This window comes from Pelobates fuscus, chromosome 2 (assembly GCF_036172605.1).
Source record: "Pelobates fuscus isolate aPelFus1 chromosome 2, aPelFus1.pri, whole genome shotgun sequence".
Classification (NCBI taxonomy): domain Eukaryota; kingdom Metazoa; phylum Chordata; class Amphibia; order Anura; family Pelobatidae; genus Pelobates; species Pelobates fuscus.
The window spans coordinates 288138117-288160745 of record NC_086318.1 but is presented as its reverse complement, the minus strand read 5'-3'; the positions used below and the strand labels follow the sequence as shown (position 1 = coordinate 288160745).

At 41.8% G+C, this 22629-nt stretch overlaps 63 pseudogenes; all 63 read right to left on the bottom strand.

Moving 5' to 3' along the window:
- Window positions 1-58: 58 nt before the first annotated feature.
- LOC134596391 (5S ribosomal RNA) lies at window positions 59-177 on the bottom strand (annotated as a pseudogene).
- A 468-nt stretch (window positions 178-645) lies between these two features.
- Window positions 646-764, bottom strand: LOC134594781 (5S ribosomal RNA; annotated as a pseudogene).
- Window positions 765-898: 134 nt separating this feature from the next.
- LOC134597056 (5S ribosomal RNA) lies at window positions 899-1017 on the bottom strand (annotated as a pseudogene).
- Window positions 1018-1151: 134 nt separating this feature from the next.
- Window positions 1152-1270, bottom strand: LOC134587706 (5S ribosomal RNA; annotated as a pseudogene).
- Window positions 1271-1404: 134 nt separating this feature from the next.
- On the bottom strand, window positions 1405-1523 carry LOC134597933 (5S ribosomal RNA; annotated as a pseudogene).
- A 134-nt stretch (window positions 1524-1657) lies between these two features.
- Window positions 1658-1776, bottom strand: LOC134587705 (5S ribosomal RNA; annotated as a pseudogene).
- A 134-nt stretch (window positions 1777-1910) lies between these two features.
- Window positions 1911-2029, bottom strand: LOC134588557 (5S ribosomal RNA; annotated as a pseudogene).
- Window positions 2030-2163: 134 nt separating this feature from the next.
- On the bottom strand, window positions 2164-2282 carry LOC134588772 (5S ribosomal RNA; annotated as a pseudogene).
- A 134-nt stretch (window positions 2283-2416) lies between these two features.
- On the bottom strand, window positions 2417-2535 carry LOC134597344 (5S ribosomal RNA; annotated as a pseudogene).
- Window positions 2536-2669: 134 nt separating this feature from the next.
- Window positions 2670-2788, bottom strand: LOC134587793 (5S ribosomal RNA; annotated as a pseudogene).
- Window positions 2789-2922: 134 nt separating this feature from the next.
- On the bottom strand, window positions 2923-3041 carry LOC134588219 (5S ribosomal RNA; annotated as a pseudogene).
- Window positions 3042-3175: 134 nt separating this feature from the next.
- Window positions 3176-3294, bottom strand: LOC134588273 (5S ribosomal RNA; annotated as a pseudogene).
- Window positions 3295-3671: 377 nt separating this feature from the next.
- On the bottom strand, window positions 3672-3790 carry LOC134595139 (5S ribosomal RNA; annotated as a pseudogene).
- Window positions 3791-3924: 134 nt separating this feature from the next.
- LOC134588385 (5S ribosomal RNA) lies at window positions 3925-4043 on the bottom strand (annotated as a pseudogene).
- Window positions 4044-4177: 134 nt separating this feature from the next.
- LOC134588110 (5S ribosomal RNA) lies at window positions 4178-4296 on the bottom strand (annotated as a pseudogene).
- Window positions 4297-4521: 225 nt separating this feature from the next.
- On the bottom strand, window positions 4522-4640 carry LOC134589013 (5S ribosomal RNA; annotated as a pseudogene).
- Window positions 4641-4774: 134 nt separating this feature from the next.
- On the bottom strand, window positions 4775-4893 carry LOC134596787 (5S ribosomal RNA; annotated as a pseudogene).
- A 377-nt stretch (window positions 4894-5270) lies between these two features.
- LOC134594199 (5S ribosomal RNA) lies at window positions 5271-5389 on the bottom strand (annotated as a pseudogene).
- A 134-nt stretch (window positions 5390-5523) lies between these two features.
- LOC134587904 (5S ribosomal RNA) lies at window positions 5524-5642 on the bottom strand (annotated as a pseudogene).
- A 134-nt stretch (window positions 5643-5776) lies between these two features.
- Window positions 5777-5895, bottom strand: LOC134597747 (5S ribosomal RNA; annotated as a pseudogene).
- A 468-nt stretch (window positions 5896-6363) lies between these two features.
- LOC134595013 (5S ribosomal RNA) lies at window positions 6364-6482 on the bottom strand (annotated as a pseudogene).
- Window positions 6483-7112: 630 nt separating this feature from the next.
- Window positions 7113-7231, bottom strand: LOC134596590 (5S ribosomal RNA; annotated as a pseudogene).
- Window positions 7232-7365: 134 nt separating this feature from the next.
- Window positions 7366-7484, bottom strand: LOC134587696 (5S ribosomal RNA; annotated as a pseudogene).
- A 133-nt stretch (window positions 7485-7617) lies between these two features.
- Window positions 7618-7736, bottom strand: LOC134589077 (5S ribosomal RNA; annotated as a pseudogene).
- Window positions 7737-8114: 378 nt separating this feature from the next.
- LOC134587902 (5S ribosomal RNA) lies at window positions 8115-8233 on the bottom strand (annotated as a pseudogene).
- A 133-nt stretch (window positions 8234-8366) lies between these two features.
- LOC134589076 (5S ribosomal RNA) lies at window positions 8367-8485 on the bottom strand (annotated as a pseudogene).
- A 378-nt stretch (window positions 8486-8863) lies between these two features.
- Window positions 8864-8982, bottom strand: LOC134587901 (5S ribosomal RNA; annotated as a pseudogene).
- A 134-nt stretch (window positions 8983-9116) lies between these two features.
- On the bottom strand, window positions 9117-9235 carry LOC134597746 (5S ribosomal RNA; annotated as a pseudogene).
- Window positions 9236-9369: 134 nt separating this feature from the next.
- Window positions 9370-9488, bottom strand: LOC134587983 (5S ribosomal RNA; annotated as a pseudogene).
- A 134-nt stretch (window positions 9489-9622) lies between these two features.
- Window positions 9623-9741, bottom strand: LOC134594788 (5S ribosomal RNA; annotated as a pseudogene).
- A 387-nt stretch (window positions 9742-10128) lies between these two features.
- LOC134594280 (5S ribosomal RNA) lies at window positions 10129-10247 on the bottom strand (annotated as a pseudogene).
- A 134-nt stretch (window positions 10248-10381) lies between these two features.
- On the bottom strand, window positions 10382-10500 carry LOC134587695 (5S ribosomal RNA; annotated as a pseudogene).
- A 133-nt stretch (window positions 10501-10633) lies between these two features.
- Window positions 10634-10752, bottom strand: LOC134588378 (5S ribosomal RNA; annotated as a pseudogene).
- Window positions 10753-11130: 378 nt separating this feature from the next.
- Window positions 11131-11249, bottom strand: LOC134588697 (5S ribosomal RNA; annotated as a pseudogene).
- A 134-nt stretch (window positions 11250-11383) lies between these two features.
- Window positions 11384-11502, bottom strand: LOC134597745 (5S ribosomal RNA; annotated as a pseudogene).
- A 134-nt stretch (window positions 11503-11636) lies between these two features.
- On the bottom strand, window positions 11637-11755 carry LOC134587982 (5S ribosomal RNA; annotated as a pseudogene).
- A 377-nt stretch (window positions 11756-12132) lies between these two features.
- Window positions 12133-12251, bottom strand: LOC134596965 (5S ribosomal RNA; annotated as a pseudogene).
- A 134-nt stretch (window positions 12252-12385) lies between these two features.
- Window positions 12386-12504, bottom strand: LOC134594279 (5S ribosomal RNA; annotated as a pseudogene).
- A 388-nt stretch (window positions 12505-12892) lies between these two features.
- LOC134594787 (5S ribosomal RNA) lies at window positions 12893-13011 on the bottom strand (annotated as a pseudogene).
- A 387-nt stretch (window positions 13012-13398) lies between these two features.
- On the bottom strand, window positions 13399-13517 carry LOC134597047 (5S ribosomal RNA; annotated as a pseudogene).
- A 134-nt stretch (window positions 13518-13651) lies between these two features.
- Window positions 13652-13770, bottom strand: LOC134587694 (5S ribosomal RNA; annotated as a pseudogene).
- Window positions 13771-13903: 133 nt separating this feature from the next.
- On the bottom strand, window positions 13904-14022 carry LOC134588377 (5S ribosomal RNA; annotated as a pseudogene).
- A 378-nt stretch (window positions 14023-14400) lies between these two features.
- On the bottom strand, window positions 14401-14519 carry LOC134587900 (5S ribosomal RNA; annotated as a pseudogene).
- A 134-nt stretch (window positions 14520-14653) lies between these two features.
- LOC134597744 (5S ribosomal RNA) lies at window positions 14654-14772 on the bottom strand (annotated as a pseudogene).
- A 134-nt stretch (window positions 14773-14906) lies between these two features.
- LOC134588763 (5S ribosomal RNA) lies at window positions 14907-15025 on the bottom strand (annotated as a pseudogene).
- Window positions 15026-15402: 377 nt separating this feature from the next.
- LOC134588024 (5S ribosomal RNA) lies at window positions 15403-15521 on the bottom strand (annotated as a pseudogene).
- A 134-nt stretch (window positions 15522-15655) lies between these two features.
- On the bottom strand, window positions 15656-15774 carry LOC134594794 (5S ribosomal RNA; annotated as a pseudogene).
- A 388-nt stretch (window positions 15775-16162) lies between these two features.
- Window positions 16163-16281, bottom strand: LOC134587693 (5S ribosomal RNA; annotated as a pseudogene).
- A 134-nt stretch (window positions 16282-16415) lies between these two features.
- On the bottom strand, window positions 16416-16534 carry LOC134594233 (5S ribosomal RNA; annotated as a pseudogene).
- Window positions 16535-17255: 721 nt separating this feature from the next.
- LOC134589451 (5S ribosomal RNA) lies at window positions 17256-17374 on the bottom strand (annotated as a pseudogene).
- Window positions 17375-17599: 225 nt separating this feature from the next.
- On the bottom strand, window positions 17600-17718 carry LOC134595604 (5S ribosomal RNA; annotated as a pseudogene).
- A 134-nt stretch (window positions 17719-17852) lies between these two features.
- LOC134598117 (5S ribosomal RNA) lies at window positions 17853-17971 on the bottom strand (annotated as a pseudogene).
- Window positions 17972-18530: 559 nt separating this feature from the next.
- LOC134589450 (5S ribosomal RNA) lies at window positions 18531-18649 on the bottom strand (annotated as a pseudogene).
- Window positions 18650-18783: 134 nt separating this feature from the next.
- On the bottom strand, window positions 18784-18902 carry LOC134588253 (5S ribosomal RNA; annotated as a pseudogene).
- Window positions 18903-19370: 468 nt separating this feature from the next.
- On the bottom strand, window positions 19371-19489 carry LOC134589449 (5S ribosomal RNA; annotated as a pseudogene).
- A 225-nt stretch (window positions 19490-19714) lies between these two features.
- LOC134596808 (5S ribosomal RNA) lies at window positions 19715-19833 on the bottom strand (annotated as a pseudogene).
- Window positions 19834-19967: 134 nt separating this feature from the next.
- On the bottom strand, window positions 19968-20086 carry LOC134588252 (5S ribosomal RNA; annotated as a pseudogene).
- Window positions 20087-20554: 468 nt separating this feature from the next.
- On the bottom strand, window positions 20555-20673 carry LOC134589448 (5S ribosomal RNA; annotated as a pseudogene).
- Window positions 20674-20898: 225 nt separating this feature from the next.
- LOC134596615 (5S ribosomal RNA) lies at window positions 20899-21017 on the bottom strand (annotated as a pseudogene).
- A 134-nt stretch (window positions 21018-21151) lies between these two features.
- LOC134598116 (5S ribosomal RNA) lies at window positions 21152-21270 on the bottom strand (annotated as a pseudogene).
- Window positions 21271-21829: 559 nt separating this feature from the next.
- On the bottom strand, window positions 21830-21948 carry LOC134597586 (5S ribosomal RNA; annotated as a pseudogene).
- A 134-nt stretch (window positions 21949-22082) lies between these two features.
- LOC134595926 (5S ribosomal RNA) lies at window positions 22083-22201 on the bottom strand (annotated as a pseudogene).
- Window positions 22202-22335: 134 nt separating this feature from the next.
- On the bottom strand, window positions 22336-22454 carry LOC134595166 (5S ribosomal RNA; annotated as a pseudogene).
- Between the last annotated feature and the right edge of the window lie 175 nt (window positions 22455-22629).

The window sequence follows — 22629 nt, the reverse complement described above, 5'->3', positions numbered from 1 at the left end:
GGATAGGGAAAAAAGTGGTCTGATTATGACATCATAATGCAAAAAAGAAATAAACAAAAGCTTACGGCACCTGAGGTTCCTAGTTGGTCTCCCATACAAGTACTAACCAGGCCCGAGTCTGGATGGCTCCCGAGATCTGACGAGATCAGGCATTTTCAGACTGGTATGGCCGTAAGGTAAATTAAGAGAATGCGATCTCGCTAATGTTGGTAGAATATCAAACTCTGGTTGCGACAAAAGACAAGACGCTTCTGGATAGGGAAAAAAGTGGTCTGATTATGACATCATAATGCAAAAAAGAAATAAACAAAAGCTTACGGCACCTGAGGTTCCTAGTTGGTCTCCCATAGGGAAAAAAGTGGTCTGATTATGACATCATAATGCAAAATAGAAATAAACAAAAGCTTACGGCACCTGAGGTTCCTAGTTGGTCTCCCATACAAGTACTAACCAGGCCCAAGTCTGGATGGCTTCCGAGATCTGACATTTTCAGACTGGTATGGCCGTAAGTTAAATTAAGAGAATGCGATCTCGCTAATGTTGGTAGAATATCAAACTCTGGTTGCGACAAAAGACAAGACGCTTCTGGATAGGGAAAAAAGTGGTCTGATTATGACATCATAATGCAAAAAAGAAATAAACAAAAGCTTACGGCACCTGAGGTTCCTAGTTGGTCTCCCATACAAGTACTAAGCAGGCCCGAGTCTGGATGGCTTCCGAGATCTGACGAGATCAGGCATTTTCAGACTGGTATGGCCGTAAGTAAAATTAAGAGAATGCGATCTCGCTAATATTGGTAGAATATCAAACTCTGGTTGCGACAAAAGACAAGACGTTTCTGGTTAGGGAAAAAAGTGGTCTGATTATGACATCATAATGGAAAAAAGAAATAAACAAAAGCTTACGGCACCTGAGGTTCCTAGTTGGTCTCCCATACAAGTACTAACCAGGCCCGTGTCTGGATGGATTCCGAGATCTGATGAGATCAGGCATCTTCAGACTGGTATGGCCGTAAGTGAAATTAAGAGAATGCGATCTCGCTAATGTTGGTAGAATATCAAACTCTGGTTGCGACAAAAGACAAGACGCTTCTGGATAGGGAAAAAAGTGGTCTGATTATGACATCATAATGCAAAAAAGAAATAAACAAAAGCTTACTGCACCTGAGGTTCCTAGTTGGTCTCCCATACAAATACTAACCAGGCCCGAGTCTGGATGGCTTCCGAGATCTGACGAGATCAGGCATTTTCAGACTGGTATGGCCGTAAGTAAAATTAAGAGAATGCGATCTCGCTAATGTTGGTAGAATATCAAACTCTGGTTGCGACAAAAGACAAGACGCTTCTGGATAGGGAAAAAAGTGGTCTGATTATGACATCATAATGCAAAAAAGAAATAAACAAAAGCTTACGGCACCTGAGGTTCCTAGTTGGTCTCCCATACAAGTACTAACCAGGCCAGAGTCTGGATGGCTTTCGAGATCTGACGAGATCAAGCATTTTCAGACTGGTATGGCCGTAAGTGAAATTAAGAGAATGCGATCTCGCTAATGTTGGTAGAATATCAAACTCTGGTTGCGACAAAAGACAAGACGCTTCTGGATAGGGAAAAAAGTGGTCTGATTATGACATCATAATGCAAAAAAGAAATAAACAAAAGCTTACTGCACCTGAGGTTCCTAGTTGGTCTCCCATACAAATACTAACCAGGCCCGAGTCTGGATGGCTTCCGAGATCTGACGAGATCAGGCATTTTCAGACTGGTATGGCCGTAAGTAAAATTAAGAGAATGCGATCTCGCTAATGTTGGTAGAATATCAAACTCTGGTTGCGACAAAAGACAAGACGCTTCTGGATAGGGAAAAAAGTGGTCTGATTATGACATCATAATGCAAAAAAGAAATAAACAAAAGCTTACGGCACCTGAGGTTCCTAGTTGGTCTCCCATACAAGTACTAACCAGGTCAGAGTCTGGATGGCTTTCGAGATCTGACGAGATCAGGCATTTTCAGACTGGTATGGCCGTAAGTGAAATTAAGAGAATGCGATCTCGCTAATGTTGGTAGAATATCAAACTCTGGTTGCGACAAAAGACAAGACGCTTCTGGATAGGGAAAAAAGTGGTCTGGTTATGACATCATAATGCAAAAAAGAAATAAACAAAAGCTTACGGCAACTGAGGTTCCTAGTTGGTCTCCCATACAAGTACTAACCAGGACCAAGTCTGGATGGCATCCGAGATCTGACGAGATCAGGCATTTTCAGACTGGTATGGCCGTAAGTGAAATTAAGAGAATGCGATCTCGCTAATGTTGGTAGAATATCAAACTCTGGTTGCGACAAAAGACAAGACGCTTCTGGATAGGGAAAAAAGTGGTCTGATTATGACATCATAATGCAAAAAAAAAATAAACAAAAGCTTACGGCACCTGAGGTTCCTAGTTGGTCTCCCATACAAGTACTAACTAGGCCCAAGTCTGGATGGCTTCCGAGATCTGACGAGATCAGGCATTTTCAGACTGGTATGGCCGTAATTGAAATTAAGAGAATGCGATCTCGCTAATGTTGGTAGAATATCAAACTCTGGTTGCGACAAAAGACAAGACGCTTCTGGATAGGGAAAAAAGTGGTCTGATTATGACATCATAATGCAAAAAAGAAATAAACAAAAGCTTACGACACCTGAGGTTCCTAGTTGGTCTCCCATACAAGTACGAACCAGGCCCAAGTCTGGATGGCTTCCGAGATCTGACAAGATCAGGCATTTTCAGACTGGTATGGCCGTAAGTGAAATTAAGAGAATGCGATCTCGCTAATGTTGGTAGAATATCAAACTCTGGTTGCGACAAAAGACAAGACGCTTCTGGATAGGGAAAAAAGTGGTCTGATTATGACATCATAATGCAAAAAAAAAATAAACAAAAGCTTACGGCACCTGAGGTTCCTAGTTGGTCTCCCATACAAGTTCTAACTAGGCCCAAGTCTGGATGGCTTCCGAGATCTGACGAGATCAGGCATTTTCAGACTGGTATGGCCGTAAGTGAAATTAAGAGAATGCGATCTCGCTAATGTTGGTAGAATATCAAACTCTGGTTGCGACAAAAGACAAGACGCTTCTGGATAGGGAAAAAAGTGGTCTGATTATGACATCATAATGCAAAAAAGAAATAAACAAAAGCTTACGACACCTGAGGTTCCTAGTTGGTCTCCCATACAAGTACGAACCAGGCCCAAGTCTGGATGGCTTCCGAGATCTGACGAGATCAGGCATTTTCAGACTGGTATTGCCGTATGTGAAATTAAGAGAATGCGATTTCGCTAATGTTGGTAGAATATCAAACTCTGGTTGCGACAAAAGACAAGACGCTTCTGGATAGGGAAAAAAGTGGTCTGATTATGACATCATAATGCAAAAAAGAAATAAACAAAAGCTTACGGCACCTGAGGTTCCTAGTTGGTCTCCCATACAAGTACTAACCAGGCCCGAGTCTGGATGGCTTCCGAGATCTGGCATTTTCAGACTGGTATGGCCGTAAGTAAAATTAAGAGAATGCGATCTCGCTAATATTGGTAGAATATCAAACTCTGGTTGCGACAAAAGACAAGACGTTTCTGGATAGGGAAAAAAGTTGTCTGATTATGACATCATAATGAAAAAAAGAAATAAACAAAAGCTTACGGCACCTGAGGTTCCTAGTTGGTCTCCCATACAAGTACTAACCAGGCCCGTGTCTGGATGGCTTCCGAGATCTGATGAGATCAGGCATTTTCAGACTGGTATGGCCATAAGTGAAATTAAGAGAATGCGATCTCGCTAATGTTGGTAGAATATCAAACTCTGGTTGCGACAAAAGACAAGACGCTTCTGGATAGGGAAAAAAGTGGTCTGATTATGACATCATAATGCAAAAAAGAAATAAACAAAATCTTACTGCACCTGAGGTTCCTAGTTGGTCTCCCATACAAATACTAACCAGGCCCGAGTCTGGATGGCTTCCGAGATCTGACGAGATCAGGCATTTTCAGACTGGTATGGCCGTAAATAAAATTAAGAGAATGCGATCTCGCTAATGTTGGTAGAATATCAAACTCTGGTTGCGACAAAAGACAAGACGCTTCTGGATAGGGAAAAAAGTGGTCTGATTATGACATCATAAAGCAAAAAAGAAATAAACAAAAGCTTACGGCACCTTAGGTTCCTAGTTGGTCTCCCATACAAGTACTAACCAGGCCCGAGTCTAGATGGCTTCCGAGATCTGACGAGATCAGGCATTTTCAGACTGGTATGGCCGTAAGGTAAATTAAGAGAATGTGATCTCGCTAATGTTGGTAGAATATCAAACTCTGGTTGCGACAAAAGACAAGACGCTTCTGGATAGGGAAAAAAGTGGTCTGATTATGACATCATAATGCAAAAAAGAAATAAACAAAAGCTTACGGCACCTGAGGTTCCTAGTTGGTCTCCCATAGGGAAAAAAGTGGTCTGATTATGACATCATAATGCAAAAAAGAAATAAACAAAAGCTTACGGCACCTGAGGTTCCTAGTTGGTCTCCCATACAAGTACTAACCAGGCCCGAGTCTGGATGGCTTCCGACATCTGACGATATCAGGAATTTTCAGACTGGTATGGCCGTAAATGAAATTAAGAGAATGCGATCTCGCTAATGTTGGTAGAATATCAAACTCTGGTTGCGACAAAAGACAAGACGCTTCTGGATAGGGAAAAAAGTGGTCTGATTATGACATCATAATGCAAAAAAGAAATAAACAAAAGCTTACGGCACCTGAGGTTCCTAGTTGGTATCCCATACAAGTACTAACTAGGCCCGAGTCTGGATGGCTTCCGAGATCTGATGAGATCAGGCATTTTCAGACTGGTATGGCCGTAAGTGAAATTAAGAGAATGCGATCTCGCTAATGTTGGTAGAATATCAAACTCTGGTTGCGACAAAAGACAAGACGCTTCTGGATAGGGAAAAAAGTGGTCTGATTATGACATCATAATGCAAAAAAGAAATAAACAAAAGCTTACGGCACCTGAGGTTCCTAGTTGGTCTCCCATACAAGTACTAACCAGGCCCGAGTCTGGATGGCTTCCGAGATCTGGCATTTTCAGACTGGTATGGCCGTAAGTAAAATTAAGAGAATGCGATCTCGCTAATATTGGTAGAATATCAAACTCTGGTTGCGACAAAAGACAAGACGTTTCTGGATAGGGAAAAAAGTGGTCTGATTATGACATCATAATGAAAAAAAGAAATAAACAAAAGCTTACGGCACCTGAGGTTCCTAGTTGGTCTCCCATACAAGTACTAACCAGGCCCGTGTCTGGATCGCTTCCGAGATCTGATGAGATCAGGCATTTTCAGACTGGTATGGCCGTAAGTGAAATTAAGAGAATGCGATCTCGCTAATGTTGGTAGAATATCAAACTCTGGTTGCGACAAAAGACAAGACGCTTCTGGATAGGGAAAAAAGTGGTCTAATTATGACATCATAATGCAAAAAAGAAATAAACAAAATCTTACTGCACCTGAGGTTCCTAGTTGGTCTCCCATACAAATACTAACCAGGCCCGAGTCTGGATGGCTTCCGAGATCTGACGAGATCAGGCATTTTCAGACTGGTATGGCCGTAAGTAAAATTAAGAGAATGCGATCTCGCTAATGTTGGTAGAATATCAAACTCTGGTTGCGACAAAAGACAAGACGCTTCTGGATAGGGAAAAAAGTGGTCTGATTATGACATCATAATGCAAAAAAGAAATAAACAAAAGCTTACGGCACCTTAGGTTCCTAGTTGGTCTCCCATACAAGTACTAACCAGGCCCGAGTCTGGATGGCTTCCGAGATCTGACGAGATCAGGCATTTTCAGACTGGTATGGCCGTAAGGTAAATTAAGAGAATGCGATCTCGCTAATGTTGGTAGAATATCAAACTCTGGTTGCGACAAAAGACAAGACGCTTCTGGATAGGGAAAAAAGTGGTCTGATTATGACATCATAATGCAAAAAAGAAATAAACAAAAGCTTACGGCACCTGAGGTTCCTAGTTGGTCTCCCATAGGGAAAAAAGTGGTCTGATTATGACATCATAATGCAAAATAGAAATAAACAAAAGCTTACGGCACCTGAGGTTCCTAGTTGGTCTCCCATACAAGTACTAACCAGGCCCAAGTCTGGATGGCTTCCGAGATCTGACATTTTCAGACTGGTATGGCCGTAAGTTAAATTAAGAGAATGCGATCTCGCTAATGTTGGTAGAATATCAAACTCTGGTTGCGACAAAAGACAAGACACTTCTGGATAGGGAAAAAAGTGGTCTGATTATGACATCATAATGCAAAAAAGAAATAAACAAAAGCTTACGGCACCTGAGGTTCCTAGTTGGTCTCCCATACAAGTACTAACCAGGCCCGAGTCTGGATGGCTTCCGAGATCTGACGAGATCAGGCATTTTCAGACTGGTATAGCCGTAAGTAAAATTAAGAGAATGCGATCTCGCTAATATTGGTAGAATATCAAACTCTGGTTGCGACAAAAGACAAGACGTTTCTGGATAGGGAAAAAAGTGGTCTGATTATGACATCATAATGAAAAAAAGAAATAAACAAAAGCTTACGGCACCTGAGGTTCCTAGTTGGTCTCCCATACAAGTACTAACCAGGCCCGTGTCTGGATGGCTTCCGAGATCTAGCATTTTCAGACTGGTATGGCCGTAAGTGAAATTAAGTGAATGCGATCTCGCTAATGTTGGTAGAATATCAAACTCTGGTTGCGACAAAAGACAAGACGCTTCTGGATAGGGAAAAAAGTGGTCTGATTATGACATCATAATGCAAAAAAGAAATAAACAAAAGCTTACTGCACTTGAGGTTCCTAGTTGGTCTCCCATATAAATACTAACCAGGCCTGAGTCTGGATGGCTTCCGAGATGTGACGAGATCAGGCATTTTCAGACTGGTATGGCCGTAAGTAAAATTAAGAGAATGCGATCTCGCTAATGTTGGTAGAATATCAAACTCTGGTTGCGACAAAAGACAAGACGCTTCTGGATAGGGAAAAAAGTGGTCTGATTATGACATCATAATGAAAAAAATAATTAAACAAAAGCTTACGGCACCTGAGGTTCCTAGTTGGTCTCCCATACATGTACTAACCAGGCCCGTGTCTGGATGGCTTCCGAGATCTGATGAGATCAGGCATTTTCAGACTGGTATGGCCGTAAGTGAAATTAAGAGAATGCGATCTCGCTAATGTTGGTAGAATATCAAACTCTGGTTGCGACAAAAGACAAGACGCTTCTGGATAGGGAAAAAAGTGGTCTGGTTATGACATCATAATACAAAAAAGAAATAAACAAAAGCTTACGGCAACTGAGGTTCCTAGTTGGTCTCCCATACAAGTACTAACCAGGCCCAAGTCTGGATGGCATCCGAGATCTGACGAGATCAGGCATTTTCAGACTGGTATGGCCGTAAGTGAAATTAAGAGAATGCGATCTCGCTAATGTTGGTAGAATATCAAACTCTGGTTTCGACAAAAGACAAGACGCTTCTGGATAGGGAAAAAAGTGGTCTAATTATGACATCATAATGCAAAAAAAAATAAACAAAAGCTTACGGCACCTGAGGTTCCTAGTTGGTCTCCCATACAAGTACTAACCAGGCCCAAGTCTGGATGGCTTCCGAGATCTGACAAGATAAGCCATTTTCAGACTGGTATGGCCGTAAGTGAAATTAAAAGAATGCGATCTCGCTAATGTTGGTAGAATATCAAACTCTGGTTGCGACAAAAGACAAGACGCTTCTGGATAGGGAAAAAAGTGGTCTGATTATGACATCATAATGCAAAAAAGAAATAAACAAAAGCTTACGGCACCTGAGGTTCCTAGTTGGTCTCCCATACAAGTACTAACCAGGCCCGAGTCTGGATGGCTTCCGAGATCTGGCATTTTCAGACTGGTATGGCCGTAAGGGAAATTAAGAGAATGCGATCTCGCTAATGTTGGTAGAATATCAAACTCTGGTTGCGACAAAAGACAAGACGCTTCTGGATAGGGAAAAAAAGTGGTCTGATTATGACATCATAATGCAAAAAAGAAATAAACAAAATCTTACTGCACCTGAGGTTCCTAGTTGGTCTCCCATACAAATACTAACCAGGCCCGAGTCTGGATGGCTTCCGAGATCTGACGAGATCAGGCATTTTCAGACTGGTATGGCCGTAAGTAAAATTAAGAGAATGCGATCTCGCTAATGTTGGTAGAATATCAAACTCTGGTTGCGACAAAAGACAAGACGCTTCTGGATAGGGAAAAAAGTGGTCTAATTATGACATCATAATGCAAAAAAAAATAAACAAAAGCTTACGGCACCTGAGGTTCCTAGTTGGTCTCCCATACAAGTACTAACCAGGCCCAAGTCTGGATGGCTTCCGAGATCTGACAAGATAAGCCATTTTCAGACTGGTATGGCCGTAAGTGAAATTAAAAGAATGCGATCTCGCTAATGTTGGTAGAATATCAAACTCTGGTTGCGACAAAAGACAAGACGCTTCTGGATAGGGAAAAAAGTGGTCTGATTATGACATCATAATGCAAAAAAGAAATAAACAAAAGCTTACGGCACCTGAGGTTCCTAGTTGGTCTCCCATACAAGTACTAACCAGGCCCGAGTCTGGATGGCTTCCGAGATCTGGCATTTTCAGACTGGTATGGCCGTAAGGGAAATTAAGAGAATGCGATCTCGCTAATGTTGGTAGAATATCAAACTCTGGTTGCGACAAAAGACAAGACGCTTCTGGATAGGGAAAAAAAGTGGTCTGATTATGACATCATAATGCAAAAAAGAAATAAACAAAATCTTACTGCACCTGAGGTTCCTAGTTGGTCTCCCATACAAATACTAACCAGGCCCGAGTCTGGATGGCTTCCGAGATCTGACGAGATCAGGCATTTTCAGACTGGTATGGCCGTAAGTAAAATTAAGAGAATGCGATCTCGCTAATGTTGGTAGAATATCAAACTCTGGTTGCGACAAAAGACAAGACGCTTCTGGATAGGGAAAAAAGTGGTCTCATTATGACATCATAATGCAAAAAAGAAATAAACAAAAGCTTACGGCACCTTAGGTTCCTAGTTGGTCTCCCATACAAGTACTAACCAGGCCCGAGTCTGGATGGCTTCCGAGATCTGACGAGATCAGGCATTTTCAGACTGGTATGGCCGTAAGGTAAATTAAGAGAATGCGATCTCGCTAATGTTGGTAGAATATCAAACTCTGGTTGCGACAAAAGACAAGACGCTTCTGGATAGGGAAAAAAGTGGTCTGATTATGACATCATAATGCAAAAAAGAAATAAACAAAAGCTTACGGCACCTGAGGTTCCTAGTTGGTCTCCCATACAAATACTAACCAGGCCCGAGTCTGGATGGCTTCCGAGATCTGACGAGATCAGGCATTTTCAGACTGGTATGGCTGTAAGGTAAATTAAGAGAATGCGATCTCGCTAATGTTGGTAGAATATCAAACTCTGGTTGCGACAAAAGACAAGACGTTTCTGGATAGGGGAAAAAGTGGTCTGATTATGACATCATAATGAAAAAAAGAAATAAACAAAAGCTTACGGCACCTGAGGTTCCTAGTTGGTCTCCCATACAAGTACTAACCAGGCCCGTGTCTGGATGGCTTCCGAGATCTAATGAGATCAGGCATTTTCAGACTGGTATGGCCGTAAGTGAAATTAAGTGAATGCGATCTCGCTAATGTTGGTAGAATATCAAACTCTGGTTGCGACAAAAGACAAGACGCTTCTGGATAGGGAAAAAAGTGGTCTGATTATGACATCATAATGCAAAAAAGAAATAAACAAAAGCTTACTGCACTTGAGGTTCCTAGTTGGTCTCCCATATAAATACTAACCAGGCCTGAGTCTGGATGGCTTCCGAGATCTGACGAGATCAGGCATTTTCAGACTGGTATGGCCGTAAGTAAAATTAAGAGAATGCGATCTCGCTAATGTTGGTAGAATATCAAACTCTGGTTGCGACAAAAGACAAGACGCTTCTGGATAGGGAAAAAAGTGGTCTGATTATGACATCATAATGAAAAAAAGAAATAAACAAAAGCTTACGGCACCTGAGGTTCCTAGTTGGTCTCCCATACAAGTACTAACCAGGCCCGTGTCTGGATGGCTTCCGAGATCTGATGAGATCAGGCATTTTCAGACTGGTATGGCCGTAAGTGAAATTAAGAGAATGCGATCTCGCTAATGTTGGTAGAATATCAAACTCTGGTTGCGACAAAAGACAAGACGCTTCTGGATAGGGAAAAAAGTGGTCTGGTTATGACATCATAATGCAAAAAAGAAATAAACAAAAGCTTACGGCAACTGAGGTTCCTAGTTGGTCTCCCATACAAGTACTAACCAGGCCCAAGTCTGGATGGCATCCGAGATCTGACGAGATCAGGCATTTTCAGACTGGTATGGCCGTAAGTGAAATTAAGAGAATGCGATCTCGCTAATGTTGGTAGAATATCAAACTCTGGTTTCGACAAAAGACAAGACGCTTCTGGATAGGGAAAAAAGTGGTCTAATTATGACATCATAATGCAAAAAAAAATAAACAAAAGCTTACGGCACCTGAGGTTCCTAGTTGGTCTCCCATACAAGTACTAACCAGGCCCAAGTCTGGATGGCTTCCGAGATCTGACGAGATAAGCCATTTTCAGACTGGTATGGCCGTAAGTGAAATTAAAAGAATGCGATCTCGCTAATGTTGGTAGAATATCAAACTCTGGTTGCGACAAAAGACAAGACGCTTCTGGATAGGGAAAAAAGTGGTCTGATTATGACATCATAATGCAAAAAAGAAATAAACAAAAGCTTACGGCACCTGAGGTTCCTAGTTGGTCTCCCATACAAGTACTAACCAGGCCCGAGTCTGGATGGCTTCCGAGATCTGGCATTTTCAGACTGGTATGGCCGTAAGGGAAATTAAGAGAATGCGATCTCGCTAATGTTGGTAGAATATCAAACTCTGGTTGCGACAAAAGACAAGACGCTTCTGGATAGGGAAAAAAAGTGGTCTGATTATGACATCATAATGCAAAAAAGAAATAAACAAAATCTTACTGCACCTGAGGTTCCTAGTTGGTCTCCCATACAAATACTAACCAGGCCCGAGTCTGGATGGCTTCCGAGATCTGACGAGATCAGGCATTTTCAGACTGATATGGCCGTAAGTAAAATTAAGAGAATGCGATCTCGCTAATGTTGGTAGAATATCAAACTCTGGTTGCGACAAAAGACAAGACGCTTCTGGATAGGGAAAAAAGTGGTCTCATTATGACATCATAATGCAAAAAAGAAATAAACAAAAGCTTACGGCACCTTAGGTTCCTAGTTGGTCTCCCATACAAGTACTAACCAGGCCCGAGTCTGGATGGCTTCCGAGATCTGACGAGATCAGGCATTTTCAGACTGGTATGGCCGTAAGGTAAATTAAGAGAATGCGATCTCGCTAATGTTGGTAGAATATCAAACTCTGGTTGCGACAAAAGACAAGACGCTTCTGGATAGGGAAAAAAGTGGTCTGATTATGACATCATAATGCAAAAAAGAAATAAACAAAAGCTTACGGCACCTGAGGTTCCTAGTTGGTCTCCCATACAAATACTAACCAGGCCCGAGTCTGGATGGCTTCCGAGATCTGACGAGATCAGGCATTTTCAGACTGGTATGGCTGTAAGGTAAATTAAGAGAATGCGATCTCGCTAATGTTGGTAGAATATCAAACTCTGGTTGCGACAAAAGACAAGACGCTTCTGGATAGGGAAAAAAGTGGTCTGATTATGACATCATAATGCAAAATAGAAATAAACAAAAGCTTACGGCACCTGAGGTTCCTAGTTGGTCTCCCATACAAGTACTAACCAGGCCCAAGTCTGGATGGCTTCCGAGATCTGACATTTTCAGACTGGTATGGCCGTAAGTTAAATTAAGAGAATGCGATCTCGCTAATGTTGGTAGAATATCAAACTCTGGTTGCGACAAAAGACAAGACGCTTCTGGATAGGGAAAAAAGTGGTCTGATTATGACATCATAATGCAAAAAAGAAATAAACAAAAGCTTACTGCACCTGAGGTTCCTAGTTGGTCTCCCATACAAGTACTAACCAGGCCCGAGTCTGGATGGCTTCCGAGATCTGACGAGATCAGGCATTTTCAGACTGGTATGGCCGTAAGTAAAATTAAGAGAATGCGATCTCGCTAATATTGGTAGAATATCAAACTCTGGTTGCGACAAAAGACAAGACGTTTCTGGATAGGGAAAAAAGTGGTCTGATTATGACATCATAATGAAAAAAAGAAATAAACAAAAGCTTACGGCACCTGAGGTTCCTAGTTGGTCTCCCATACAAGTACTAACCAGGCCCGTGTCTGGATGGCTTCCGAGATCTGATGAGATCAGGCATTTTCAGACTGGTATGGCCGTAAGTGAAATTAAGAGAATGCAATCTCGCTAATGTTGGTAGAATATCAAACTCTGGTTGCGACAAAAGACAAGACGCTTCTGGATAGGGAAAAAATGTGGTCTGATTATGACATCATAATGCAAAAAAGAAATAAACAAAAGCTTACTGCACCTGAGGTTCCTAGTTGTTCTCCCATACAAATACAGACCAGGCCTGAGTCTGGATGGCTTCCGAGATCTGACGAGATCAGGCATTTTCAGACTGGTATAGCCGTAAGTAAAATTAAGAGAATGCGATCTCGCTAATATTGGTAGAATATCAAACTCTGGTTGCGACAAAAGACAAGACGTTTCTGGATAGGGAAAAAAGTGGTCTGATTATGACATCATAATGAAAAAAAGAAATAAACAAAAGCTTACGGCACCTGAGGTTCCTAGTTGGTCTCCCATACAAGTACTAACCAGGCCCGTGTCTGGATGGCTTCCGAGATCTAATGAGATCAGGCATTTTCAGACTGGTATGGCCGTAAGTGAAATTAAGAGAATGCGATCTCGCTAATGTTGGTAGAATATCAAACTCTGGTTGCGACAAAAGACAAGACGCTTCTGGATAGGGAAAAAAGTGGTCTGATTATGACATCATAATGCAAAAAAGAAATAAACAAAAGCTTACTGCACTTGAGGTTCCTAGTTGGTCTCCCATATAAATACTAACCAGGCCTGAGTCTGGATGGCTTCCGAGATCTGACGAGATCAGGCATTTTCAGACTGGTATGGCCGTAAGTAAAATTAAGAGAATGCGATCTCGCTAATGTTGGTAGAATATCAAACTCTGGTTGCGACAAAAGACAAGACGCTTCTGGATAGGGAAAAAAGTGGTCTGATTATGACATCATAATGAAAAAAAGAAATAAACAAATGCTTACGGCACCTGAGGTTCCTAGTTGGTCTCCCATACATGTACTAACCAGGCCCGTGTCTGGATGGCTTCCGAGATCTGATGAGATCAGGCATTTTCAGACTGGTATGGCCGTAAGTGAAATTAAGAGAATGCGATCTCGCTAATGTTGGTAGAATATCAAACTCTGGTTGCGACAAAAGACAAGACGCTTCTGGATAGGGAAAAAAGTGGTCTGGTTATGACATCATAATACAAAAAAGAAATAAACAAAAGCTTACGGCAACTGAGGTTCCTAGTTGGTCTCCCATACAAGTACTAACCAGGCCCAAGTCTGGATGGCATCCGAGATCTGACGAGATCAGGCATTTTCAGACTGGTATGGCCGTAAGTGAAATTAAGAGAATGCGATCTCGCTAATGTTGGTAGAATATCAAACTCTGGTTTCGACAAAAGACAAGACGCTTCTGGATAGGGAAAAAAGTGGTCTAATTATGACATCATAATGCAAAAAAAAATAAACAAAAGCTTACGGCACCTGAGGTTCCTAGTTGGTCTCCCATACAAGTACTAACCAGGCCCAAGTCTGGATGGCTTCCGAGATCTGACGAGATAAGCCATTTTCAGACTGGTATGGCCGTAAGTGAAATTAAAAGAATGCGATCTCGCTAATGTTGGTAGAATATCAAACTCTGGTTGCGACAAAAGACAAGACGCTTCTGGATAGGGAAAAAAGTGGTCTGATTATGACATCATAATGCAAAAAAGAAATAAACAAAAGCTTACGGCACCTGAGGTTCCTAGTTGGTCTCCCATACAAGTACTAACCAGGCCCGAGTCTGGATGGCTTCCGAGATCTGGCATTTTCAGACTGGTATGGCCGTAAGGGAAATTAAGAGAATGCGATCTCGCTAATGTTGGTAGAATATCAAACTCTGGTTGCGACAAAAGACAAGACGCTTCTGGATAGGGAAAAAAAGTGGTCTGATTATGACATCATAATGCAAAAAAGAAATAAACAAAATCTTACTGCACCTGAGGTTCCTAGTTGGTCTCCCATACAAATACTAACCAGGCCCGAGTCTGGATGGCTTCCGAGATCTGACGAGATCAGGCATTTTCAGACTGGTATGGCCGTAAGTAAAATTAAGAGAATGCGATCTCGCTAATGTTGGTAGAATATCAAACTCTGGTTGCGACAAAAGACAAGACGCTTCTGGATAGGGAAAAAAGTGGTCTCATTATGACATCATAATGCAAAAAAGAAATAAACAAAAGCTTACGGCACCTTAGGTTCCTAGTTGGTCTCCCATACAAGTACTAACCAGGCCCGAGTCTGGATGGCTTCCGAGATCTGACGAGATCAGGCATTTTCAGACTGGTATGGCCGTAAGGTAAATTAAGAGAATGCGATCTCGCTAATGTTGGTAGAATATCAAACTCTGGTTGCGACAAAAGACAAGACGCTTCTGGATAGGGAAAAAAGTGGTCTGATTATGACATCATAATGCAAAAAAGAAATAAACAAAAGCTTACGGCACCTGAGGTTCCTAGTTGGTCTCCCATACAAATACTAACCAGGCCCGAGTCTGGATGGCTTCCGAGATCTGACGAGATCAGGCATTTTCAGACTGGTATGGCTGTAATGTAAATTAAAAGAATGCGATCTCGCTAATGTTGGTAGAATATCAAACTCTGGTTGCGACAAAAGACAAGACGCTTCTGGATAGGGAAAAAAGTGGTCTGATTATGACATCATAATGCAAAATAGAAATAAACAAAAGCTTACGGCACCTGAGGTTCCTAGTTGGTCTCCCATACAAGTACTAACCAGGCCCAAGTCTGGATGGCTTCCGAGATCTGACATTTTCAGACTGGTATGGCCGTAAGTTAAATTAAGAGAATGCGATCTCGCTAATGTTGGTAGAATATCAAACTCTGGTTGCGACAAAAGACAAGACGCTTCTGGATAGGGAAAAAAGTGGTCTGATTATGACATCATAATGCAAAAAAGAAATAAACAAAAGCTTACTGCACCTGAGGTTCCTAGTTGGTCTCCCATACAAGTACTAACCAGGCCCGAGTCTGGATGGCTTCCGAGATCTGACAAGATCAGGCATTTTCAGACTGGTATGGCCGTAAGTAAAGTTAAGAGAATGCGATCTCGCTAATATTGGTAGAATATCAAACTCTGGTTGCGACAAAAGACAAGACGTTTCTGGATAGGGAAAAAAATGGTCTGATTATGACATCATAATGAAAAAAAGAAATAAACAAAAGCTTACGGCACCCGAGGTTCCTAGTTGGTCTCCCATACAAGTACTAACCAGGCCCGTGTCTGGATGGCTTCCGAGATCTGATGAGATCAGGCATTTTCAGACTGGTATGGCCGTAAGTGAAATTAAGAGAATGCAATCTCGCTAATGTTGGTAGAATATCAAACTCTGGTTGCGACAAAAGACAAGACGCTTCTGGATAGGGAAAAAATGTGGTCTGATTATGACATCATAATGCAAAAAAGAAATAAACAAAAGCTTACTGCACCTGAGGTTCCTAGTTGTTCTCCCATACAAATACAGACCAGGCCTGAGTCTGGATGGCTTCCGAGATCTGACGAGATCAGGCATTTTCAGACTGGTATGGCCGTAAGTAAAATTAAGAGAATGCGATCTCGCTAATATTGGTAGAATATCAAACTCTGGTTGCGACAAAAGACAAGACGCTTCTGGATAGGGAAAAAAGTGGTCTGGTTATGACATCATAATGCAAAAAAGAAATAAACAAAAGCTTACGGCAACTGAGGTTCCTAGTTGGTCTCCCATACAAGTACTAACCAGGCCCAAGTCTGGATGGCATCCGAGATCTGACGAGATCAGGCATTTTCAGACTGGTATGGCCGTAAGTGAAATTAAGAGAATGCGATCTCGCTAATGTTGGTAGAATATCAAACTCTGGTTGCGACAAAAGACAAGACGCTTCTGGATAGGGAAAAAAGTGGTCTGATTATGACATCATAATGCAAAAAAAAAATAAACAAAAGCTTACGGCACCTGAGGTTCCTAGTTGGTCTCCCATACAAGTACTAACCAGGCCCAAGTCTGGATGGCTTCCGAGATCTGACGAGATCAGGCATGTTCAGACTGGTATGGCCGTAAGTGAAATTAAGAGAATGCGATCTCGCTAATGTTGGTAGAATATCAAACTCTGGTTGCGACAAAATACAAGACGCTTCTGGATAGGGAAAAAAGTGGTCTGATTATGACATCATAATGCAAAAAAGAAATAAACAAAAGCTTACGGCACCTGAGGTTCCTAGTTGGTCTCCCATACAAGTACTAACCAGGACCATGTCTGGATGGCTTCCGAAATCTGACAAGATCAGGAATTTTCAGACTGGTATTGCCGTATGTGAAATTAAGAGAATGCGATCTCGCTAATGTTGGTAGAATATCAAACTCTGGTTGCGACAAAAGACAAGACGCTTCTGGATAGGGAAAAAAGTGGTCTGATTATGACATCATAATGCAAAAAAGAAATAAACAAAAGCTTACGGCACCTGAGGTTCCTAGTTGGTCTCCCATACAAGTACTAACCAGGCCCGAGTCTGGATGGCTTCCGAGATCTGGCATTTTCAGACTGGTATGGCCGTAAGGGAAATTAAGAGAATGCGATCTCGCTAATGTTGGTAGAATATCAAACTCTGGTTGCGACAAAAGACAAGACGCTTCTGGATAGGGAAAAAAGTGGTCTGATTATGACATCATAATGCAAAAAAGAAATAAACAAAAGCTTTCGGCACCTGAGGTTCCTAGTTGGTCTCCCATAGGGAAAAAAGTGGTCTGATTATGACATCATAATGCAAAAAAGAAATAAACAAAAGCTTACAGCACCTGAGGTTCCTAGTTGGTCTCCCATACAAGTACTAACCAGGCCCAAGTCTGGATGGCTTCCGAGATCTGACGAGATCAGGCATTTTCAGACTGGTATGGCCGTAAGTGAAATTAAGTGAATGCGATCTCGCTAATGTTGATAGAATATCAAACTCTGGTTGTGACAAAAGACAAGACGCTTCTGGATAGGGAAAAAAGTGGTCTGATTATGACATCATAATGCAAAAAATAAATAAACAAAAGCTTACGGCACCTGAGGTTCCTAGTTGGTCTCCCATAGGGAAAAAAGTGGTCTGATTATGACATCATAATGCAAAAAAGAAATAAACAAAAGCTTACGGCACCTGAGGTTCCTCGTTGGTCTCCCATACAAGTACTAACCAGGCCCGAGTCTGGATGGCTTCCGAGATCTGACGAGATCAGGCATTTTCAGACTGGTATGGCCGTAAGTGAAGTTAAGAGAATGCGATCTCGCTAATGTTGGTAGAATATCAAACTCTGGTTGCGACAAAAGACAAGACGCTTCTGGATAGGGAAAAAAGTGGTCTGATTATGACATCATAATGCAAAAAAGAAATAAACAAAAGCTTACGGCACCTGAGGTTCCTAGTTGGTCTCCCATACAAGTACTAACCAGACCCGAGTCTGGATGGCTTCCGAGATCTGACAAGATCAGGCATTTTCAGACTGGTATGGCCGTAAGTGAAATTAAGAGAATGCGATCTCGCTAATGTTGGTAGAATATCAAACTCTGGTTGCGACAAATGACAAGACGCTTCTGGATAGGGAAAAAAGTGGTCTGATTATGACATCATAATGCAAAAAAGAAATAAACAAAAGCTTACGGCACCTGAGGTTCCTAGTTGGTCTCCCATAGGGAAAAAAGTGGTCTGATTATGACATCATAATGCAAAAAAGAAATAAACAAAAGCTTACAGCACCTGAGGTTCCTAGTTGGTCTCCCATACAAGTACTAACCAGGCCCGAGTCTGGATGGCTTCCGAGATCTGGCATTTTCAGACTGGTATGGCCGTAAGGGAAATTAAGAGAATGCGATCTCGCTAATGTTGGTAGAATATCAAACTCTGGTTGCGACAAAAGACAAGACGCTTCTGGATAGGGAAAAAAGTGGTCTGATTATGACATCATAATGCAAAAAAGAAATAAACAAAAGCTTACGGCACCTGAGGTTCCTAGTTGGTCTCACATAGGGAAAAAAGTGGTCTCATTATGACATCATAATGCAAAAAAGAAATAAACAAAAGCTTACAGCACCTGAGGTTCCTAGTTGGTCTCCCATACAAGTACTAACCAGGCCCAAGTCTGGATGGCTTCCGAGATCTGACGAGATCAGGCATTTTCAGACTGGTATGGCCGTAAGTGAAATTAAGAGAATGCGATCTCGCTAATGTTGGTAGAATATCAAACTCTGGTTGCGACAAAATACAAGACGCTTCTGGATAGGGAAAAAAGTGGTCTGATTATGACATCATAATGCAAAAAAGAAATAAACAAAAGCTTACGGCACCTGAGGTTCCTAGTTGGTCTCCCATACAAGTACTAACCAGGCCCATGTCTGGATGGCTTCCGAAATCTGACGAGATCAGGCATTTTCAGACTGGTATTGCCGTATGTGAAATTAAGAGAATGCGATCTCGCTAATGTTGGTAGAATATCAAACTCTGGTTGCGACAAAAGACAAGACGCTTCTGGATAGGGAAAAAAGTGGTCTGATTATGACATCATAATGCAAAAAAGAAATAAACAAAAGCTTTCGGCACCTGAGGTTCCTAGTTGGTCTCCCATACAAGTACTAACCAGGCCCGAGTCTGGATGGCTTCCGAGATCTGGCATTTTCAGACTGGTATGGCCGTAAGGGAAATTAAGAGAATGCAATCTCGCTAATGTTGGTAGAATATCAAACTCTGGTTGCGACAAAAGACAAGACGCTTCTGGATAGGGAAAAAAGTGGTCTGATTATGACATCATAATGCAAAAAAGAAATAAACAAAAGCTTTCGGCACCTGAGGTTCCTAGTTGGTCTCCCATAGGGAAAAAAGTGGTCTGATTATGACATCATAATGCAAAAAAGAAATAAACAAAAGCTTACAGCACCTGAGGTTCCTAGTTGGTCTCCCATACAAGTACTAACCAGGCCCAAGTCTGGATGGCTTCCGAGATCTGACGAGATCAGGCATTTTCAGACTGGTATGGCCGTAAGTGAAATTAAGTGAATGCGATCTCGCTAATGTTGATAGAATATCAAACTCTGGTTGTGACAAAAGACAAGACGCTTCTGGATAGGGAAAAAAGTGGTCTGATTATGACATCATAATGCAAAAAATAAATAAACAAAAGCTTACGGCACCTGAGGTTCCTAGTTGGTCTCCCATAGGGAAAAAAGTGGTCTGATTATGACATCATAATGCAAAAAAGAAATAAACAAAAGCTTACAGCACCTGAGGTTCCTAGTTGGTCTCCCATACAAGTACTAACCAGGCCCAAGTCTGGATAGCTTCCGAGATATGACGAGATCAGGCATTTTCAGACTGGTATGGCCGTAAGTGAAATTAAGAGAATGCGATCTCGCTAATGTTGGTAGAATATCAAACTCTGGTTGCGACAAAATACAAGACGCTTCTGGATAGGGAAAAAAGTGGTCTGATTATGACATCATAATGCAAAAAAGAAATAAACAAAAGCTTACGGCACCTGAGGTTCCTAGTTGGTCTCCCATACAAGTACTAACCAGGCCCATGTCTGGATGGCTTCCGAAATCTGACGAGATCAGGCATTTTCAGACTGGTATTGCCGTATGTGAAATTAAGCGAATGCGATCTCGCTAATGTTGGTAGAATATCAAACTCTGGTTGCGACAAAAGACAAGACGCTTCTGGATAGGGAAAAAAGTGGTCTGATTATGACATCATAATGCAAAAAAGAAATAAACAAAAGCTTACGGCACCTGAGGTTCCTAGTTGGTCTCCCATACAAGTACTAACCAGGCCCGAGTCTGGATGGCTTCCGAGATCTGGCATTTTCAGACTGGTATGGCCGTAAGGGAAATTAAGAGAATGCGATCTCGCTAATGTTGGTAGAATATCAAACTCTGGTTGCGACAAAAGACAAGACGCTTCTGGATAGGGAAAAAAGTGGTCTGATTATGACATTATAATGCAAAAAAGAAATAAACAAAAGCTTTCGGCACCTGAGGTTCCTAGTTGGTCTCCCATAGGGAAAAAAGTGGTCTGATTATGACATCATAATGCAAAAAAGAAATAAACAAAAGCTTACAGCACCTGAGGTTCCTAGTTGGTCTCCCATACAAGTACTAACCAGGCCCAAGTCTGGATGGCTTCCGAGATCTGACGAGATCAGGCATTTTCAGACTGGTATGGCCGTAAGTGAAATTAAGTGAATGCGATCTCGCTAATGTTGATAGAATATCAAACTCTGGTTGTGACAAAAGACAAGACGCTTCTGGATAGGGAAAAAAGTGGTCTGATTATGACATCATAATGCAAAAAAGAAATAAACAAAAGCTTACGGCACCTGAGGTTCCTAGTTGGTCTCCCATAGGGAAAAAAGTGGTCTGATTATGACATCATAATGCAAAAAAGAAATAAACAAACGCTTACGGCACCTGAGGTTCCTCGTTGGTCTCCCATACAAGTACTAACCAGGCCCGAGTCTGGATGGCTTCCGAGATCTGACGAGATCAGGCATTTTCAGACTGGTATGGCCGTAAGTGAAGTTAAGAGAATGCGATCTCGCTAATGTTGGTAGAATATCAAACTCTGGTTGCGACAAAAGACAAGACGCTTCTGGATAGGGAAAAAAGTGGTCTGATTATGACATCATAATGCAAAAAAGAAATAAACAAAAGCTTACGGCACCTGAGGTTCCTAGTTGGTCTCCCATACAAGTACTAACCAGACCCGAGTCTGGATGGCTTCCGAGATCTGACAAGATCAGGCATTTTCAGACTGGTATGGCCGTAAGTGAAATTAAGAGAATGCGATCTCGCTAATGTTGGTAGAATATCAAACTCTGGTTGCGACAAATGACAAGACGCTTCTGGATAGGGAAAAAAGTGGTCTGATTATGACATCATAATGCAAAAAAGAAATAAACAAAAGCTTACGGCACCTGAGGTTCCTAGTTGGTCTCCCATAGGGAAAAAAGTGGTCTGATTATGACATCATAATGCAAAAAAGAAATAAACAAAAGCTTACAGCACCTGAGGTTCCTAGTTGGTCTCCCATACAAGTACTAACCAGGCCCGAGTCTGGATGGCTTCCGAGATCTGACATTTTCAGACTGGTATGGCCGTAAGGGAAATTAAGAGAATGCGATCTCGCTAATGTTGGTAGAATATCAAACTCTGGTTGCGACAAAAGACAAGACGCTTCTGGATAGGGAAAAAAGTGGTCTGATTATGACATCATAATGCAAAAAAGAAATAAACAAAAGCTTACGGCACCTGAGGTTCCTAGTTGGTCTCACATAGGGAAAAAAGTGGTCTGATTATGACATCATAATGCAAAAAAGAAATAAACAAAAGCTTACAGCACCTGAGGTTCCTAGTTGGTCTCCCATACAAGTACTAACCAGGCCCGAGTCTGGATGGCTTCCGAGATCTGACGAGGTCAGGCATTTTCAGACTGGTATGGCCATAAGTGAAATTAAGAGAATGCGATCTCGCTAATGTTGGTAGAATATCAAACTCTGGTTGCGACAAAAGACAAGACGCTTCTGGATAGGGAAAAAAGTGGTCTGATTATGACATCATAATGCAAAAAAGAAATAAACAAAAGCTTACGGCACCTGAGGTTCCTAGTTGGTCTCCCATACAAGTACTAACCAGACCCGAGTCTGGATGGCTTCCGAGATCTGACGAGATCAGGCATTTTCAGACTGGTATGGCCGTAAGTGAAACTAAGAGAATGCGATCTCGCTAATGTTGGTTGAATATCAAACTCTGGTTGCGACAAAAGACAAGACGCTTCTGGATAGGGAAAAAAGTGGTCTGATTATGACATCATAATGCAAAAAAGAAATAAACAAAAGCTTACGGCACCTGAGGTTCCTAGTTGGTCTCCCATACAAGTACTAACCAGGCCCAAGTCTGGATGGCTTCCGAGATCTGACGAGATCAGGCATTTTCAGGCTGGTATGGCCGTAAGTGAAATTAAGAGAATGTGATCTCGCTAATGTTGGTAGAATATCAAACTCTGGTTGCGACAAAAGACAAGACGCTTCTGGATAGGGAAAAAAGTGGTCTGATTATGACATCATAATGCAAAAAAGAAATAAACAAAAGCTTACGGCACCTGAGGTTCCTAGTTGGTCTCCCATAGGG